Source organism: Festucalex cinctus, chromosome 7, assembly GCF_051991245.1.
Source record: "Festucalex cinctus isolate MCC-2025b chromosome 7, RoL_Fcin_1.0, whole genome shotgun sequence".
NCBI lineage: Eukaryota > Metazoa > Chordata > Actinopteri > Syngnathiformes > Syngnathidae > Festucalex > Festucalex cinctus.
Window position 1 is genome coordinate 28,252,263 of NC_135417.1, and position 21,742 is coordinate 28,274,004.

General features: G+C 40.3%; 1 protein-coding gene and 2 long non-coding RNA genes across 7 annotated transcripts in view; 1 reads left to right on the forward strand and 2 right to left on the reverse strand.

Moving 5' to 3' along the window:
- Positions 1 to 21,742, forward strand: part of LOC144021954 (CUB and sushi domain-containing protein 3-like) — a 1,200,535-nt gene that overhangs the window by 554,637 nt on the left and 624,156 nt on the right. The window lies entirely within an intron of this gene.
- LOC144021956 (uncharacterized) overlaps positions 1 to 21,742 on the reverse strand; it is a 78,673-nt gene that overhangs the window by 47,336 nt on the left and 9,595 nt on the right. The gene's annotated exons all lie outside the window — the stretch shown is intronic.
- LOC144022978 (uncharacterized) lies at positions 18,768 to 21,172 on the reverse strand. Its single transcript, XR_013284458.1, has 3 exons — positions 20,742 to 21,172; positions 20,247 to 20,396; positions 18,768 to 19,198 (listed from the first exon to the last, which is right to left on the reverse strand). It is a non-coding gene; the product is annotated as an uncharacterized LOC144022978 (long non-coding RNA).

A 21,742-nucleotide genomic window follows, 5' to 3' on the forward strand; every position in this document is an offset into this window, starting at 1 on the left:
TGAAGTATACTACTTTGTAGTCGCGTATAAATAATTTTATACATTCTTTTTAAAAAGAGAGAAATGTAGGTACGAATGTTCGAGCCTGTTAAAATGCAGCGAACTTTATACTTGATTTAGAAATTATTCTTTAATTTACTAGGGCAATGTATTGTGGGGGTCATACTTTTTTAAATCTCTAAGCTGGTGTTTGTAAGAGTCTTCTATCTTGATGTTAACCTTTTTATTTGATGATGTATGAATGAAATATCTTCTAATTATTACCATGGCTTCTATCAATGGATACCCTTGTAAGGCTTAGGATTGTAGTTTTTTAGAAAGTATTCGGGTATGAAATATGTCATGTTCGGGACATGGTGCGTACGCGAAGAAGGTTGATGTAGTTTTATTTTTGTTTTGTTTACGATTTATTTATTTTTTTTAGGGGGATGTAGGCATCGTTTTAAGGTGCCAGGTGTATTTTGTGTAAATAATATATGGATACTTACTTTTTATTTTTGTTACCGATAGTGCTTTGTTTCGTGAAACCCTTATGTTTTGTTTTGTTTCTTGTTTTTTTTTAACTTACCCTTCGATGATAAATAAAACGTCTTTAGACTTATCGCTAGCGAAGATGTAGCACGTTTAACATTCTAAATAGTTTTATCGCTGCACGACGTATTCGAACTAAGAGATCCCAAGTCTTTGTGAGTTTTTTTTTTTCTCTTTTAAATACTTAGAAATTCCCATTGTTAAATTAGCCTATAAGATATTATTGAATATGATAGGCTGTAAGATTAGCTATACTAAATCACCCCTGGATTTAAAACACAAAACTATGAGATTTAATCAGAGCGTAACAATCTACCGTGACGATCTTTTTTAATCTTAAAACCGCTCTTTGCAGCAATTTACCTAAATATATAGTGAACAAACGTGTATCTTGTATGACTAAGAGACATTTAACTTTTGATTGAACGATTTATTTTTTTCCTTACAAATCGCGCTTACTTTCCGATGATACGCGTAGGTAAACAATTTTTTACAAGTATGATTGTGAAATAACAGCTACTAAATTACTTAATTTGAATGAATAATATTATTTAAGACGTCTACCCATCTAACGCTTTAAAAATAGCGACATAATTCAGATAAAAATATTATTCGTACTATATTGTTTTTTTTTTGTTTTTTTTTACAATAGTTTCCGAGTTCTCACAATAGATGTTCGATGATACTATTTTATGTTTTTCTTACCGGTATGATTAACTTTATGACTTTTCGCTATTATCTTTGCATCGTTTTAAGGTGGCCGGTGTATTTTGTACAAATAATATATGGATACTTGTTGATTTCTGATCAATTTTTACTCGTATATTTACCTACTTTTGCTTTTAGGCGTATGTTAGTTAGTTAGTTACTTGTATATGAGTGCGTATTCTAACTTTCCCATTCACTTCTTGGTTCCATTCCATCACCCCTGTGAGACCGGACTCGTCTACTTAATATCACTAAAGTCTGTTCAAAAATCATTGGACACCCTGTCAGAGCCTTATCTTCCTTTTGTGACCGAATCCTGCTCGATCCGTTTCACTCACTTCATCGAATGTTTGAGTGGCTTCCATCATCTCAGCAGGCTGAGACGCCCACTCTGACGAACACAGCGGCGGAGGAGGAGGACTACATTTGTCCCCAGAACACTAAAATCTCTTGAACAGTGACCCCCCTCCCGGGCCAAATTGCGACAGACTGGCTGACTGACACGTAGCACTTTAGTGTGAAGCACGGAGCACTTTCTTTTGTTTTTTTTTATTGTTATTTATTATTTTTCGTATTTGTTTTTTTTTAATGTTCATTGATTTCATGTTTTGTTTTTTTTAACTTCCCCTCGAGGACAAATAAAAGCGTTTTTGAATTGAATATTTAATTACTTGTGGTATTTTATTCATTTTTAAGTTATTTTTTGTTTGTTTTTTTATAAAGTCAAATTATTACCTTTATGAAACTTTTTAGTTCTCCTTACGCTTTACTATGAAATGTTTCAAAATACTCGGTCCCTCCGAAACAAAGTAAAACAAAACGTGTTTACACATTTTTATTTTAAAAATTCTAGGCGTAACTTTGCCGAGTATTAATCGCCCTCTTGTATTTTTATTGAATGCGTACGTATACCGTTAAAATTTGTAATTAATATTTAACTACTCGATTCCCGTATTGACTAATTATTCGTGAGGCTAACGTTTTATAATTTAAAGTTATTCCGAGAGTTTACTCTTTAGCGACGTCTTTACACGCTTTAAACGTCGGCTTATACCCCTTGTGTCTTTACTGACGAATATTATCGTTAAATGTTTTACCCCGGATTAAAACAGGGGGGACTTATTCAAAGATGTTTTATTTTACGGTAAATGTTTTTATATTAGTCGCATATTGATTTTAATGTGCGAAGGAATCAAGGAGACTCTCTGACTTTCATTTTTTTTTAAATCTGTTGTTTTAGCGCCACCAACCTTTTTTTTAGGTAAAAACCACGCCCCTGTGGGGGGTCTCGTGCTAATAAAGACCGCTCCCCCTTCGGGAAAAAAAAAACCTAACATTGCGAACGTTTGATAATCTTTGAGGAGATTCACTAGTGCCACCACCTCCGGGGGATCGAGTTAGAACGATCTGGACATCCCCACGACTCTCCAGAAGTATGCAGATTTTCAGCGAGCCGCCAAATCTTACAGCATCTAGTCCTGAGCGTTCGGACGTCGAAGAGGATGAGGCAAACGTAACCTTTATCGACGGACCCTACCGGAGTTCCAGCCCCGTGACCGCTTGCAACTTATCCTCGACATCGTCTACTGACTTCGGGTCTACGGCATCCATCCCGGTAAACTACTTTTGACGAATCGATGTAGCCTAATAACATCGATAATAATAATAATAATTTAAAAAAGGAGGGTTACCTACGTTTATATTTACAGATGATAGACCCTATCGCTGAGGAAGAGGAGAATAACCCTCCGCCCGGGTCTCCTCAACCCGATGATCGCCCGACTGAGGACGGTACGGAAAGTAACGTTTCCTCTCTTGAGACCTCCGTGGACGACGACGACTCGCTAACCAGTCTACCGACGGCTTCTGCCGGGCCTAAGGAGAGGGAGGGTGAATTGGTTTGGAACTACGCACCAGACGTATGGGTAATAAATGCAAGATATAATTGTATTAAGCAGACTGTTAGCTATATGTTGATGAGCGCTATCCATAAATATAGCAGAGAGAATTGCTCCGGATGTGATTTAAAATTACCGAGTCAGTTAAGACATCCCTGCTTATTTTATGATCGGGAACCGTATTATCTTGCTCGGAATTTTGAAGGTATCATGAAACTACTGTGTAACGGACGTTTTCTGTCGACGATTCACCGTATCTTAACCATAACCCATCGTGAGACGACTACCGAGGAAGTCCAAAGCATCGTAGAATTTGTGCTACACGACTACGTTCATGAGCGTATGGTGTTAGACAGAATTAAGATCGTTCTCGATAACTGTTGGGACGGAGGACTGAGCCACGAACAACTAGATCTGATCGCTGATTGGTACGTGTGAGATGGGCGAATCTTTTTCGAAAGCTTGCATAATTGGATAGAAATTGTAGAGAAAACCATTTTACACACATCCATTGAGAACAAAACTGTTGAAGAACCGTGTAAACATGACTAACACGATGGAATATGTATTGAATAATTGGTGTAACCATGATATTAAAGCGGGACATTTGGTGACCGTCATGACATTGTTTATTGACTGTGCTAAATATTATTACGACAACGACGAGTCTTTGAATCTAAAAAATGAAATGAAAAACTTCCAAACTGTTATTGAAAGCAAGGTGCGTCCCTATGTTTTATTTGATGTGCTTTACAATGTATATCATGTCTTTTTGTTGACGTCCCGTGTAACTAAATAAAAAATATATCTGTATGGATTAAAATCATGTTTGTCGTTTGTTTTCTTATCGAGTTTTAGACCACCGGTGGAGCAAGGAAGTGGCGAGGGATGCGTGGATAGGAATTAAAAAAAAACTATTAAACTTCTAGTGATAAAGACTTTAGTTTCTCTTTTTAAGACCAAAAAATAACTTAAAAATGAATAAAATACCACAAGTAATTAAATATTCAATTCAAAAACGCTTTTATTTGTCCTCGAGGGGAAGTTAAAAAAAACAAAACATGAAATCAATGAACATTAAAAAAAAAACAAATACGAAAAATAATAAATAACAATAAAAAAAAACAAAAGAAAGTGCTCCGTGCTTCACACTAAAGTGCTACGTGTCAGTCAGCCAGTCTGTCGCAATTTGGCCCGGGAGGGGGGTCACTGTTCAAGAGATTTTAGTGTTCTGGGGACAAATGTAGTCCTCCTCCTCCGCCGCTGTGTTCGTCAGAGTGGGCGTCTCAGCCTGCTGAGATGATGGAAGCCACTCAAACATTCGATGAAGTGAGTGAAACGGATCGAGCAGGATTCGGTCACAAAAGGAAGATAAGGCTCTGACAGGGTGTCCAATGATTTTTGAACAGACTTTAGTGATATTAAGTAGACGAGTCCGGTCTCACAGGGGTGATGGAATGGAACCAAGAAGTGAATGGGAAAGTTAGAATACGCACTCATATACAAGTAACTAACTAACTAACATATGCCTAAAAGCAAAAGTAGGTAAATATACGAGTAAAAATTGATCAGAAATCAATAAGTATCCATATATTATTTGTACAAAATACACCGGCCACCTTAAAACGATGCAAAGATAATAGCGAAAAGTCATAAATGTAATACAAGTTAATCATACCGGTAAGAAAAACATAAAATAGTATCATCGAACATCTATTGTGAGAACTCGGAAACTATTGTAAAAAAAACAAAAAAAAAAACTGTCAGGGCTCGGAAGCGTGGTGGTGGACCCAAGTGCAGGCGGTGGAACGAGTCAGGGAGGCAGAGGTGCTCAAAAGGAGTCAATTTAATCAAACAAAAAACTAAAGTGGCAAACAGGCTTGGTGACAAAGAATAACAAAATACCGACAGGAAAAACTATACAAGAGTAGACTTAACTATGGCAAGCAAGAACGTAGGGAAACAGGAAAAATGAACCGACAAGAACTGAAACGAAAACCGATGACTAAGTACACACACCAATTACACACGACGAGACACAGCTGGGCAAGACACAAGTGGAAGGGGGAGCTGATTGGTTGACACATGAGGAAGGGCAGGCAAACACAGGTGGACATGGCAAGGCTTAACGAGACTAGGGAAGACAAGAAAAGCAGAACATAAACATGACAAACTCAAAACCCAACAAAAACAAAGCAAAACCTACCCCAAACAGAACCAAAACATGACAGTACCCCCCCTTCAAGGGACAGCTCCCAGATGTCCCATAAGGTCCATAAACAACAAAAACAGGCGGGAGGGTGCGTGGCCCACTATCGAGGGCAGTCCAAAAAAAAACCAAACAAAATGCCAAAAGCCTAGAGGTGGCCAGACGAGGAGTGCCCAGAGGGCCAGTCAGGTGGGCGTCCCGGACGCCAGACGAGGAGTGCCCAGCGGGCCCAGTCTGGTGGACGTCCCGGACGCCAAACGAGGAGTGCCCAGCGGGGCCAGTCAGGTGGGCGTCCCGGACGCCAAACGAGGAGTGCCCAGCGGGGCCAGTCTGGTGGACGTCCCGGACGCCAAACGAAGAGTGCCCAGAGGGGCCAGTCTGGTGGGCGTCCCGGACGCCAGACGAGAAGGACCCGGCGGGGCCGGTCAGGAGGGCGTCCCTGACGCCCGACGAGGAGGGCCCGGCGGGGCCGGTCAGGATGGCGTCCCTGACGCCCGACGAGGAGGGCCCGGCGGGGCCGGTCAGGAGGGCGTCCCTGACGCCCGACGAGGAGGGCCCGGCGGGGCCGGTCAGGAGGGCGTCCTCGACGCCCGACGAGGAGGGCCCGGCGGGGCCGGTCAGGAGGGCGTCCTCGACGCCCGACGAGGAGGGCCCGGCGGGGCCGGTCAGGAGGGCGTCCTCGACGCCCGACGAGGAGGGCCCGGCGGGGCCGGTCAGGAGGGCGTCCTCGACGCCCGACGAGTAGCAGAGGGGGCGGCGGGATGGTCGCCGCCAGACGAGGAGCTGGAGGCGGCCGCTGGCCGGACGCCGCCGGAACTGGTGCAGGCGATGGCGGCCGCTGGCCGGGCGCCGCCGGAACTGGTGCAGGCGATGACGACCGCTGGCCGGGCGCCGCCGGAACTGGTGCAGGCGATGGCGGCCGCTGGCCGGGCGCCGCCGGAACTGGTGCAGGCGATGGCGGCCGCTGCCCGGGCGCCGCCGGAACTGATGCTGGCGAAGGCGGCCGCTGGCCGGGCGCCGCCGGAACTGGTGGAGAAGGCGGCCGCTGACCGGGCGCCGCCGGAACTGGTGCAGGCGATGGCGGCCGCTGGCCGGGCGCCGCCGGAACTGGTGCAGGCGAAGGCGGCCGCTGGCCTGGCGCCGCCGGAACTGGTGCAGGCGAAGGCGGCCGCTGGCCGGGCGCCGCCGGAACTGGTGCAAGCGAAGGCGGCCGCTGGCCAGGCGCCGCCGGACGAGGAACAGGAGGCGGCGGCCGCAATCCATGCGCCGCCGGACGAGGAACAGGAGGCGGCGGCCGCAATCCATGCGCCGCCGGACGAGGAACAGGAGGCGGCGGCCGCAATCCATGCGCCGCCGGACGAGGAACAGGAGGCGGCGGCCGCAATCCATGCGCCGCCGGACGAGGAACAGGAGGCGGCGGCCGCAATCCATGCGCCGCCGGACGAGGAACAGGAGGCGGCGGCCGCAATCCATGCGCCGCCGGACGAGGAACAGGAGGCGGCGGCCGCAATCCATGCGCCGCCGGACGAGGAACAGGAGGCGGCGGCCGCATTCCATGCGCCGCCTGACAAGGAACAGGAGGTGGCGGCCGCAATCCATGCGCCGCCTGACGAGGAACAGGAGGTGGCGGCCGCAATCCATGCGCCGCCTGACGAGGAACAGGAGGCGGCGGCCGCAATCCATGCGCCGCCTGACGAGGAACAGGAGGCGGCGGCCGCAATCCATGCGCCGCCTGACGAGGAACAGGAGGCGGCGGCCGCAATCCATGCGCCGCCTGACGAGGAACAGGAGGCGGCGGCCGCATTCCATGCGCCGCCTGACGAGGAACAGAAGGTGGCGGCCGCATTCCATGCGCCGCCTGACGAGGAACAGAAGGTGGCGGCCGCATTCCATGCGCCGCCTGACGAGGAACAGAAGGTGGCGGCCGCATTCCATGCGCCGCCTGACGAGGAACAGAAGGTGGCGGCCGCATTCCATGCGCCGCCTGACGAGGAACAGGAGGTGGCGGCCCGGGCGAAGCGGCCAGGGGCTGCGGCGGCAGCGGCACAGGCGAAGCGGCCAGGGGCTGCGGCGGCAGCGGCACAGGCGAAGCGGCCAGGGGCTGCGGCGGCAGCGGCACAGGCGAAGCGGCCAGGGGCTGCGGCGGCAGCGGCACAGGCGAAGCGGCCAGGGGCTGCGGCGGCAGCGGCACAGGCGAAGCGGCCAGGGGCTGCGGCGGCAGCGGCACAGGCGAAGCGGCTAGGGGCTGCGGCGGCAGCGGCACAGGCTGCGGCTTGGGTCGCCTCTGCCTCCTCCTCTGTCTGCGGGAAGCTGGGGCTGTAGTCACACCAGCCTGTTGACCAAGGGACCGGGGAACTCGAGACACACCAGGGACTAAGTTAAGGGGTGCATCAACAGACGAAACAAGACTAGGAAGGGGTGTAAGTGACTTTGACCGGGGTGCCTGGGACAACGAGGAACAAGGTGATGCGGAAACAGGTTCTACTAGACTTGACGGGGAACGTGCAAACAAAAAACTATAAAAGCTTTCACTCGCACTCAAACCAAACTTGGTGTGCTCACTCACTTCACATTCATCCTCTAAGTCAGAATCAAAATCAAACTCGGGATCGTGGTCAACAAAAACGTGGGGTGACAAAATCGTGTCGTAAGGAAGTGCCCGGGGAGACTCACTAGGTGAACAAAAACTGGTGTCAAAATCAGAAATGTTTAACTCTGTGTCTGTGAGTTCCAAATCAGAATCACTTAAATAACTGTAATGGGAATCATAAGGTGGTGAACTGGATAAATAGGTTTTAACAGGTGAGGGGAACACGGAGACACAAGTACCAGAAGAGAAAGCTGAACCCACATAGAGGGAACGGGGTTGGTCAACAGGCTGATGGCGTCTGGGAGCTGGCCGACGTCGTGCCGGTCGGCACCGGCTCCCTGCTGGGTCCTTTCTTGGTCGGTTCATTCTGTCAGGGCTCGGAAGCGTGGTGGTGGACCCAAGTGCAGGCGGTGGAACGAGTCAGGGAGGCAGAGGTGCTCAAAAGGAGTCAATTTAATCAAACAAAAAACTAAAGTGGCAAACAGGCTTGGTGACAAAGAATAACAAAATACCGACAGGAAAAACTATACAAGAGTAGACTTAACTATGGCAAGCAAGAACGTAGGGAAACAGGAAAAATGAACCGACAAGAACTGAAACGAAAACCGATGACTAAGTACACACACCAATTACACACGACGAGACACAGCTGGGCAAGACACAAGTGGAAGGGGGAGCTGATTGGTTGACACATGAGGAAGGGCAGGCAAACACAGGTGGACATGGCAAGGCTTAACGAGACTAGGGAAGACAAGAAAAGCAGAACATAAACATGACAAACTCAAAACCCAACAAAAACAAAGCAAAACCTACCCCAAACAGAACCAAAACATGACAAAAACAATATAGTACGAATAATATTTTTATCTGAATTATGTCGCTATTTTTAAAGCGTTAGATGGGTAGACGTCTTAAATAATATTATTCATTCAAATTAAGTAATTTAGTAGCTGTTATTTCACAATCATACTTGTAAAAAATTGTTTACCTACGCGTATCATCGGAAAGTAAGCGCGATTTGTAAGGAAAAAAATAAATCGTTCAATCAAAAGTTAAATGTCTCTTAGTCATACAAGATACACGTTTGTTCACTATATATTTAGGTAAATTGCTGCAAAGAGCGGTTTTAAGATTAAAAAAGATCGTCGCGGTAGATTGTTACGCTCTGATTAAATCTCATAGTTTTGTGTTTTAAATCCAGGGGTGATTTAGTATAGCTAATCTTACAGCCTATCATATTCAATAATATCTTATAGGCTAATTTAACAATGGGAATTTCTAAGTATTTAAAAGAGAAAAAAAAAAACTCACAAAGACTTGGGATCTCTTAGTTCGAATACGTCGTGCAGCGATAAAACTATTTAGAATGTTAAACGTGCTACATCTTCGCTAGCGATAAGTCTAAAGACGTTTTATTTATCATCGAAGGGTAAGTTAAAAAAAAACAAGAAACAAAACAAAACATAAGGGTTTCACGAAACAAAGCACTATCGGTAACAAAAATAAAAAGTAAGTATCCATATATTATTTACACAAAATACACCTGGCACCTTAAAACGATGCCTACATCCCCCTAAAAAAAATAAATAAATCGTAAACAAAACAAAAATAAAACTACATCAACCTTCTTCGCGTACGCACCATGTCCCGAACATGACATATTTCATACCCGAATACTTTCTAAAAAACTACAATCCTAAGCCTTACAAGGGTATCCATTGATAGAAGCCATGGTAATAATTAGAAGATATTTCATTCATACATCATCAAATAAAAAGGTTAACATCAAGATAGAAGACTCTTACAAACACCAGCTTAGAGATTTCAAAAAGTATGACCCCCACAATACATTGCCCTAGTAAATTAAAGAATAATTTCTAAATCAAGTATAAAGTTCGCTGCATTTTAACAGGCTCGAACATTCGTACCTACATTTCTCTCTTTTTAAAAAGAATGTATAAAATTATTTACACGCGACTACAAAGTAGTATACTTCAGATCGAAGCATCGTATGACAATCACTTTCAAAGACTGTTTTACTGCCCCCTAGGCGTAAACACTGACACCTTACACACGCATGCACACATGCACACTTTGGACCAGCCTCCCCCTCCACCTCCTAAATCAGTTACTGCTTTTAAAAAAAAAAAAAAGTTTACGATTACAAGTCCTTTTCATAAATCAGTTTAAGTAAAACAAAAAAAAACAAACAGTATATTTATTAGTTTTTTTAAATATTACAAAAACGATAAGAGGATAAAACCCATTTCCGCGCAGCGCTTTCGTATATACAAACCTCATAAACTTAAACTACAACACAAATACATAGAGACATCCGATACAATCGTATAGACACAAATTATAGCACTAGCGGTAACAAAACTAGAAACAGAAAAATAGCATTTTATACGTGTACGCATCTGCAGAGGGGGTAAAACAACTTGCGCACTCTGCTCATGAGAGTGCCACCAACACCTTCTCTAAGCCTGATCCTTTTTAAAAAAAAAAAAAAAAATCAGTACATTTATTAGTTTTATAACACATCAAAAACGTAAGAGGGGGTAAAATTCTTATGTACAACGCAATCTTATATACAACAGCTCAAAAACATAAAATACATAGCCAGACGTACCTTCTTCACGTACACGCCATATTCCTAACATAACATATTTCATACCCAGATACTTTCTAAAAACTACTAACCTAAGGGTTACAGGGCTATCCATTGAAAGAATCCGAGCTAATAATTAGAAGATATTTCATTCATACATATTCAGATAAAAAGGCTAACATCAAGATAGAAGACTCTTACAAACGACAGTTTAAAGATTTCAAAAAGTATGATCCCCATAATACGTTGCCCCTCCACCTCCTAAATCAGTTACTGCTTTTAAAAAAAGAGTTTGCGATTACAAGTCCTTTTCATAAATCAGTTTAAGAAAAACAAAAAAAACAGTATATTTATTAGTTTTTTAAATATTACAAAAACGATAGATATTAAAACCCGTTTCCACACAGCGCATTCGTATATACAAACCTTATAAACTTAAACAACAACAAAAATACATAGAGACATCCGATAAAAATCGTATAGACACAAATTATAGCACTAGCGGTAACAAAACTAGAAACAGAAAAATAACATTGTATACGTGTACGCGTCTGCAGAGGGGCTAAAACAACTCGTGCGCTTTATTCATGAGAGTGCCACCAACACCTTCTCTAAGTCTAATCCTTTAAAAAAAAAAAAAATCAGCGCATTTATTAGTTTTATAACGCATCAAAAACGTAAGAGGGGGTAAAATTCTTATGTATAACACAATCTTATATACAACAGCTCGAAAACATAAAATATAAACTTAAACAACAACAAAAATACATAGAGACATCCGATAAAAATCGTATAGACACAAATTATAGCACTAGCGGTAACAAAACTAGAAACAGAAAAATAACATTTTATACGTGTACGCATCTGCAGAGGGGCTAAAACAACTTGCGCGCTTTATTCATGAGAGTGCCACCAACACCTTCTCTAAGTCTAATCCTTTAAAAAAAAAAAAAAATCAGCGCATTTATTAGTTTTATAACGCATCAAAAACGTAAGAGGGGGTAAAATTCTTATGTACAACACAATCTTATATACAACAGCTCAAAAACATAAAATACATAGCTAGACGTACACCAAAAACGTGAGAGAGGGTAACCTTATGGTGTCAAAGGCCGCCTACAGCTTTTTTTCTCAGGATGGGTGGGGTTGGTGTTTTGTAGAACAGAATTTCTCAGAGAGGGGAGAATGGAGGAAAACTCCAATTCGGTCAAGTATTTGGCGAGGTAAGAGCATTTTAACACAGCTAAAACCTCCAAAAATTTAATTTTTCATGTTGGTACCCCTTTAGTATTTTATTTACAAGCTCGTAAATATTCTCAGTGGTACATTTGTAGAAAATGTATATCCCCAAAGCAGGTTTACAACTAGAACGTGAGCAACGCCTTGCCGTGATTTAGTGTCATTAGTATTATTATTTTGCACAGTGAATCACATTTAGGATAACATCTAAGTGTGTCTTTAAATCTGGTAAATGTGGAAAATTCCAATTTGAATTGCTACAGCCCTAAAATAAAAGTGTACACACCCTTCTTCATATACATATTGCATCTATGGTATCATAAATTCAAGCCGTGGATCCTTTCTAAAAAACTATTAGCCAAGGGCTTATAGGAATACCCTTTGTAAGAGACAAAGGTGTTAATCTACTGATAAGAAGATGATTTTGGTTAAATTGTTGCAAAGAGAATCGCTTATAACATTTAGGATAACATCTAAGTATGTCTTTAAATCTGGTAAATGTGGAAAATTCCAATTTGAATTGCTATAGCCGTAAAATAAAAGTGTACACACCCTCCCTCATATACATATTGCATGTATGGTGTCATAAATTCAAGCCGTGGATCCTTTCTAAAAAACTATTAGCCAAGGGCTTACAGGAATACCCTTTGTAAGAGACTAAGGTGTTAATCTACTGATAAGAAGCTGATTTTGGTTAAATTGTTGCAAAGATCGGCTTTAAGATTAAAGATTAAGGGTTAAGTAGAGTATAAATCTATTAACGTATCAAGAAACTCAAAGTTTCATACTTTCAATTCTCTTAGTTTTAAATAGAAGGTATAGAATCGCTTGTATCGTAATACAAAGTATACTTCAGACTAAAGCATCAGATATAACAGTCTGTTTTACTAATAGGAAAACACAGAAAAAAAAAATAAAACATGCACACACGCTGTCAGCCGTCTGACCAATAATGTCCACATGCAGTTCCTGCCTGAGTTTGTGATTACATATTCTCTCCAGAAATCAGTATTTTTCCATCCATCCATCCATCCATCCATTTTCTTGACCGCTTATTCCTCACAAGGGTCGCGGGGGCTGCTGGCGCCTATCTCAGCTGGCTCTGGGCAGTAGGCAGGGGACACCCTGGACTGGTTGCCAACCAATCGCAGGGCACACAGAGACGAACAACCATCCACACTCACACGCACACCTAGGGACAATTCGGAGCGCCCAATTAACTTGCCATGCATGTCTTTGGAATGTGGGAGGAGACCGGAGTACCCGGAGAAGACCCACGCGGGCACGGGGAGAACATGCAAACTCCACCCAGGAAGGTATCAGTATTTTTAAACTAGTACAATTATTATCTTTTTTAAACACACACACACACACACAAAAAAAAGGTAAACAAATTTTCGCTACTCTAATGCCATACATTGTTCCGTCATCCAAAATGTATAATTTTACAAATTGAATACCTTTGAATCAAATTTTTAGGTTTTACATTCATTATCAACTTTTTAATACCCTAGTTTACTTTTGTAGACAAAATTATACTAACTTTATTGTGTTCATCCTACCGAGATTTCTTTATTACATTGCTATCAAATACAGCGCACAAAACATCAACCGATTAATTTCACACCTCACTCTAATTAAAATTAAAATAAAAGTGTACACACCCTTCTTCATGTATAAATACATCTATGGTGTCATAAATTCAGACCGTGGATCCTTTTATAGAAAACTATTAGCCAAAGGCTTACAGGAATACCCTTTGTAAGAGACTATCGTGTTAATCTACTAATAAGAAGATGATTTTGGTTAAATTGTTGCAAAGATCGGCTTTAAGATTAAAGATTAAGGGTTAAGTAGAGTATAAATCTAATAACGTATCAAGAAACTCAAAGTTTCATACTCTCAATTCTCTTAGTTTTAAAAAGAAGCAGACGTCTGACCAATAATGTCCACATGCAGTTCCTGCCTGAGTTTGTGATTATATATTCTCTCCAGAAATCAGTGTTTTTAAAAAAAACTAGTACAATTATTATCTTTTTTAAACACGCAAAAAAAGGTAAACAAATTTTCCCATCCCTCCCCAAATAGCGTACTCTTATACACAAGAGAGAATATTACAAGGCCGCTTCTGTCAAAATTTGATGGATGACATTCTTAATTAGATTAGGGGGGTCATGTGTGGGTCATGACCCCTCCCTAATGAAGATTAATGACCCTTTAATGACTTCCAGATGTCATATAATGAGGGTTAATGACCTTTAATGACTTCCTGATGTCATTTAATGAGGGTTAATGACCCTTAATGACTTCCTGATGTCATTTAATGAAGATTAATGACCCCTAATGACTTCCTGATGTCATTTAATGAAGATTAATGACCCTTAATGACTTCCTGATGTCATTTAATGAAGATTAATGACCCTTTAATGACTTCCAGATGTCATATAATGAGGGTTAATGACCTTTAATGACTTCCAGATGTCATTTAATGAGGGGTAATGACCTTTAATGACTTCCGGATGTCGTTTAATGAGGATGAATGACCTTTAATGACTTCCGGATGTCGTATAATGAAGATGAATGACTTTTAATGACTTCCGGATGTCGTTTAATGAAGATGAATGACCTTTAATGACTTCCAGGTGTTATATAATGAAGATGAATGACCCTTAATGACTTCCTGATGTCATTTAATGAAGATTAATGACCCCTTAATGAAGATGGATGATGTGTAGGTGGTGTTCCTACCTGTTTTTGCAGATATCATGGCTGACCCGGGTTCAAATGCTAATTGTTTGGTTAACTTCCGGATCCGGTGCACGCCCCCCTAGATTGAGTGAATAATAATGAGATTGAATGACGTGATCGGAGGGAGTGGTTTAGTATGGGTAAAACCGCCGGGGGAAAAGTACTAGCCATTTCTATTATGGTGAAGGGGGAAAAGTATGCGCAAACACGGCTCAAAGATTGTATTTTTAGAGGTTGTAAAACAAGAAGTATAAGGTAAGGTTAAACTGTGATACGGTGGTTGGTATTATGAAATTAAAAAACATGAAGTTATACATTATATGTAAAAATGTTGTAAGAGTCGTTCGTGACTGCTGGGGTTGAATCTGAAAATAAACGGATAAAACTATATAATTTCCCCTTACTGATATAGTTACTATCTGACATTTTTGTTCAATATTTCTGTGAGTAGGGGGAAGCATATGCAGTCAAAGATTCATGGGGAGGTCAAATGTATGTCTGTGCTTGTGTGTGCGTACGCGCATGTATGGCTGCATGGGGGTCAAAGAAGTGTGAGGACAGACGGGCGGCTGAAGAAGTGTGAGGTTAGACGGTGGCTATAATGTTGTTAGTTTGAAAAGACAACGCTTCCTAAAATATATTACAAAAATATGCATCTACTTAGATCTGATTCTATTTATAATGATAATTTTATGTAGAAATTGGTGAAAAGCCATCATCAGCGATAGTCTCCTTACCCCTGCGAGGACAGGGGTTGCTGGTCATAAAATTAAATTAGGCTGAAGAAGAACGGATACGCAGCTAATTGCGAGGGGCCATTTTTGGTCTGAGAAAGGCGATTGTTCAATATTCCTGTGAGTAGGGGGAAGCAGAGGCAGTCAAAGATTCACGGGGAGGTCAAATGTATGTCTGAGGGGCCTGTGTATGCGTGTGTGCGTTTGCATGAGAGCTGAACAGTGTAAGATTAAACGGTAACTGTAATGTTGGTTTTCAAGAAGAGATTTCCAAAACTGCTTCTTTAAAAAAACATCTACACAGATATCCATTTATGATAGTTTTATGCAGCAACCGTTAGTTGAAACATCCTAGCTAACATTTTCTCAAGGATTTGAAAAGTGGTGACAAGTGAAAACTAATTAAGCTTACCTATAGGCGTAACGGTGTGTGGCTTTGAGTCCATCACATACATGCTCTGCATAGAGCATATATGCGTAGCAGCGAGGTATGCGTAGCAGAAAGGGGAGATGTCCCTACACTCGTGAGAATTTTCTGAGGCTTGTTGGAGACACTAGGACTCTGTCACAGTTTGAGTGTGTGTTTCAATGACCATAATTGTTGGGGGGCTGGTGGATATGAGCGAGGGGGTTGGTTAGACGTCTGCCAGCGTGCTCTCCTTGGGATATTTTCTCAAATACTAAAACCCAAATGCCAGTCCTCTGAACCGAATGACCAGTTGTCTAAACACATTGAATAAATGTAACCCCTCATTTTCCAATGCCATAAAAACATTTTACATGAAGACACAATTCACAAATTGCTCTCATGCGATACAAAATGTTTACCACAAGTCAACAATATTTGAACACAACGGACTTAACTGGCGTTCACACAACAACTCAAAAATTGAATACACTTGTTGCTAATGATGTGACCACACCTATAAACTCAAGTTCAGAGTGTACAGTTTGCTGGAGAGTCCAAACAAGCGCAATGGATAGAGGCAGAGCCAGAGGAAGAGGAATTAGAGGAGGGAGAGGAGCAGGTCGAGCAATGCAAAAGTTATAAAATAGTAACATGGAATGGTAAGGGTATTCGTAAACACGAAAATAAAAATAATAATTTAACCATCTTATTACAGTCTTTCTCAATTGCTAATACACATTTCTTGAAACCTGTACCCATTTTCTCAAAACCTTAAACACAAACACAAAAATTCAAACAATTTTCACAAAAGCCGTGACTTTTCACTTCAAAACCTATTATCCGGTATTCAAATCCGAACAATATATTCAGATCATACACACAGTAAGTCAAAATATATTCACCATGAGAGCATTTGTTAGACACGACATAAAATAATCTAACACAGAGCATCCAGGGTAGGTAGTCAACAGAGGTTTATTTTACATGCATGAACAAACATAGTTTTTGGCACTAGACAAATTACTAACCAAGTTAAAATTATGGTGAATTCAAATGAAATAGAAAGGGTGTATGAAAATAAATTCCTTGGAGTAGTTATTGATGATAAATTATGTTGGAAGCCACATGTAGAAAATGTTAAAAGGAAAATGTCAAAAATCATCGGGATACTCTATAAAACTAAGGATGTCCTGAACATGAACTCATTATATATATTATATAGTTCATTATTATTACCATATTTGACCTATTGTGTGGAAATCTGGGGGACTGCATATAAAACAAACACTAACTCTGTTTTCAATTTGCAAAAAAGAGCCATAAGGATTATTAATCGTTCAAAATATACAGAATCAACACATCCATTATTTATCAAATTAAATACAATGACATTTTATGACTTGGTTGAGTTTAAAATAGCACAAATAATGTACAAAGTATATAACAATCTACTCTGCTATATTACTCAGACATTGTTTGAAAATAGACACAGTCCTTATGATATAAGGGGTACAAGTGTGTACAAAAAACCCAAAACAAGAACAAATATTAAGCAAAGGTGTGTTTCTGTAAAAGGTGTTAATTTGTGGAATAATCTGGGAATTGACTTGAAAAGATGTGACTCACTTGTTGAGTTAAAAAAAAAATGTTTAAATGCAAAGTTAAAAAAAATTACTTTTGTCAAATAAGAGCATGAAAATTGTATATAATGAGTATGAGTATATGATTTATAAATGTATTATGGTATATGTTTAGGAATTTTATGTATATATGTTGCTGGATAATGCACGCATCATTTTATTTTTAAAAATATTAACCTAGTATTGTATCAATAATGAAATAAGTTTAAATGTATAATGTATGAGGGGTAGGACTAAATAAGTTAACTTCTTCCTACTCCCTTTTGAACATGTAAACTATGATGTTTGTTTTTTCTTTTCTTCTTTTCTTTTTTAACTTTTGTTTCTTTGCTGTTTGTTTTTATGTTCAATAATTCAATCAAAAAACGTGATAGCGTCAAAATGGGTACTTTTAACAAAAAAACATGCATTAGTCTTAGGGCAAAATAATTTAGGAATAGTGTGAAATGTGTTTAAGTTTTATCCAAAAAGAGTGGATGAGTTTTGAGAATTGGGTCTAAGCCTGAACCGTGTGTAAGGTTTGGTCAAAAAAGTGTTTCATTCCAGAAATTAGTCTCGGAAACTGAGAATTTGCTTCATCGAACGGGGTTTGGTGTTTTAGCAACTGATAAAAACTGTTAAGTTAAAAGCGGACATGACAATACAATAACCACACATAACAAAATCAGAACAACCCTATCTCAATTGTAAATAATACATTCAAATATTCACACCAACTTCTAGGCCGTGGGGTGAACCCCAAAAAAGTGCCTAGAAAATGAGTTTCGCTCCACTGTCTGGGCACTACTTGTTCAATGCATTTTTTGATAGATAATACCCTTCTGAACTTTGGGTTAAAAGTTCACCCAATGTTTTCCTGCCCCAATTTTGTCACAAGCCAGAAATGCATATATAGGTAAATAACAAAAAACGAAAATCTTGTGCTACAGTTTTTGGTTGTAAAACGTCTTACATTAAATTTGGCAACAGAAAATCATTCCCAGATGTTATAAATACATGTACCTAACATCAGAAACAAGTATTGGTGGTTTGGTGCAATCATGTGAATTTAGATAATTAAATATATTAAATTTGTGCCAAAAAAAACAAAAAACGCTTCAACTAGAAGTGAAACCAGCACACAGATGTTACATTTAGCTATGTTTATGTTTCATATATGAAAACAATTCACAACCTATTACGTAATGAAAGGTACACAAGAAGCAGCATACATCGGCCAAAAATACTACCATGCACCACAAACCTGGAACAAGGCAAAATGGACTAGATGGAAATAGATGCATTCAGAGCCCAGATTATTATAACATATAGAATATTTATTAAAGTATCAGATTGTGTCATCACAGCATGTCATTTATACCCCCCACCCCTACCCAAAAAATATTAATAAAAAAATATAATAATAATAAAATAAAAATCAAATGTGCATTCACAATAAAACCTTTGGAACTTCATTGGAACAGCTCTCTTTTATTTTTTTGGCAGACCAATTTAACAAAGGTCTGTGTTGTGGAAAAATGGAATACAGACATTTTAATTTTTGCTTGAAAAGTGTTAAAATGGAGAGTTAACATCTTGATAATGAAACAAACAAAATGGCAGATTTTACATAGATTTTACAGCCCTGCACTGTAAAGTGTCCTCGTATGCCCTGTGATTTTCCAACCTGATGTTGTACCAGCCATGTGTTAGTGTCACTTTCTTGGCTTACATCAGTAGACTCAGTAGTTGATGTATCTGATGAGTGAGGTACCCTGTCTAAAAGTTTGTCAGTTGTTGGTAATGTCTCTACAAAAACCATTTCAGAGTTGTTGCTGGAAAGGGGTGTGAAAAACCAGATGGGGGAAATCACGCCTCAATCTTCGTTTCAGTATATCCTGCCTGAAATAGAAAATTGAGGGGGAAGATGAGCACAAGATACACATATTCACATCACACTAGGGCTGCTCTATTATGGAAAAAAATAATCATCACAATTATTTTGGTAATAATTGAAATCAAGATTATTCTAAACAATTATATTTTGTTCAAATCAAGAAAATATTTCAACATTTGAAAATAAGACAATCACAATCATATGAAACTATAATTATGTAAGTTGCTTTTGGATCCAACAAAATTTATAATATATTATTATTATTATTATTATTATTATTATTATTATTATGACGTTAGCAAAAATTTGAAGTTGGGGTGCAGTGTGTGTGTGCAGTAAGCTAGTTTTGACATGGGTGTGTGGTAAAATAACTCGTGTGGGCGTGCCACAACTCAAAATTAGTATTATTAGTGCTGCAGCTATCGAATATTTTGGTATTTGGATATCCTACTGAAAATTCTAGTGAATAATCGTATATTTGGATAGAAATACAAATATACCTATAGGCCTATATACTTTCTTGGTCAAAGAACAATTATAAATACAGAAGACAAAAAAACACATTTGCATGTAATAATTAACAACCAACTGGTTTTCATTTTTAGAGAATCAATTTTATTTATTTATTTATTTTTAACTTAAATTGAGCTTGTCAGCAAACTATTTTTCTCTGAAACAGTGAGATTTTAGACAAATCTCTCCCCATAGATTTCATAAATGTGTTTCAATGTGAAGATTTATATGTTACCTGTAGTCTGAAGCATCAAGATCCCCGTGTTTATTAACACTGTTCACAAACCCCTTAGCTTGTCCATTCTCATCACATCTTTGTCAACTATAATCCTTTGACGGATTACTTGTTCACAAAAAGAATTTGTAGCTCTCTAAAACACACACACACACTCACTTAATATGTGCAGAGTCATGCTTTCTAATTAATGCTGTCTCGAAATGTAAACAAAATACAAGTGACATATTGCTGACCAATGCTTTACTTTTGAAATGTGTAATTTTAGCAAAGTGACAATGAAATAGTGCAATGTAACAACTCACATTTGTTCGTCCCTGGTTGCTGTTGACTTTAAGAACCTTGTGTAATCTCTGAAACAAAACTGCACCTCCATTGTGACAGTCTTTTGTCTTGAATATGCAGAAGAATGGAACAGTCTTTCTTCATCTCAGCGGCCTGCAGCAACCAACCCGCTTTTAGACAAAAAAGAATTACATTATAAGTGTTATTGTCACATCACCTCTTTACAGTATATGCACATCACAGATTTAAGTAAAGTAAAGTGTTTGTTGAGGTTGATGAGAGAGAGTTTGGGGGAAAAGGGGGTGTGTAGCTGTGACTATATTATGACTCTGATGGGCACAGGTAACTCGAGTTTGGTAACAACTGTTGGATTCACTCGATAAATCATTCAGCAGCTCGCGTTTTTACTAAACTATAGCCTTAAAACTTAACCTAGCAAAAAATTATTTTCAGCCCTATACTAAATATCGGTCACATTAATAACAGAAATGGGCACGCGTGTGTGTAGCACATACCTGCTGACAATGTTTCTGCTTTGGCGAGATGATCCCTCTTCCGTGTGCCTTCCAATCCCAGACGAGTCTACTTTGAAATTTATTTTTACAAATGATGCAGATGGCTGGAAGAACGGGGCCAGCTGAAGCGATGGGGAAACATGAACGGGAACGAAGTTTTTTCACCACTTTCTTTCTAACTTTTTTTCTCCTTTCGCTCTCCGACGTTGTGGTCGCCATTTTTGTTATGCGGTTGCTATGGTGAGGAGAAAGCAGCAGCTACATGATTGGCTCATGTGACCTAAATCACACCACTACCGACCTAATGGCACTACGCCCACACGAGAGATCACTGCGCCTCATCGCAAAATAGTGCCGGGGTTTCACCACCGAAAACACAAAATTGGCAGGTTTTCAGAGGGTGAACTTCACGGATTCTTACTTACTACTAATAAATCTATTTTATGAAGTAAAGATTATTTTGTGCCCCTGGTAGTGGAGCGAAACTGAACGATCAGGTAGCTGCTGCTTTCAAACTATCATAAATGGATATCTGTGTAGATGTTTTTTTAAAGAAGCAGTTTTGGAAATCTCTTCTTGAAAACCAACATTACAGTTACCGTTTAATCTTACACTGTTCAGCTCTCATGCAAACGCACACACGCATACACAGGCCCCTCAGACATACATTTGACCTCCCCGTGAATCTTTGACTGCCTCTGCTTCCCCCTACTCACAGGAATATTGAACAATCGCCTTTCTCAGACCAAAAATGGCCCCTCGCAATTAGCTGCGTATCCGTTCTTCTTCAGCCTAATTTAATTTTATGACCAGCAACCCCTGTCCTCGCAGGGGTAAGGAGACTATCGCTGATGATGGCTTTTCACCAATTTCTACATAAAATTATCATTATAAATAGAATCAGATCTAAGTAGATGCATATTTTTGTAATATATTTTAGGAAGCGTTGTCTTTTCAAACTAACAACATTATAGCCACCGTCTAACCTCACACTTCTTCAG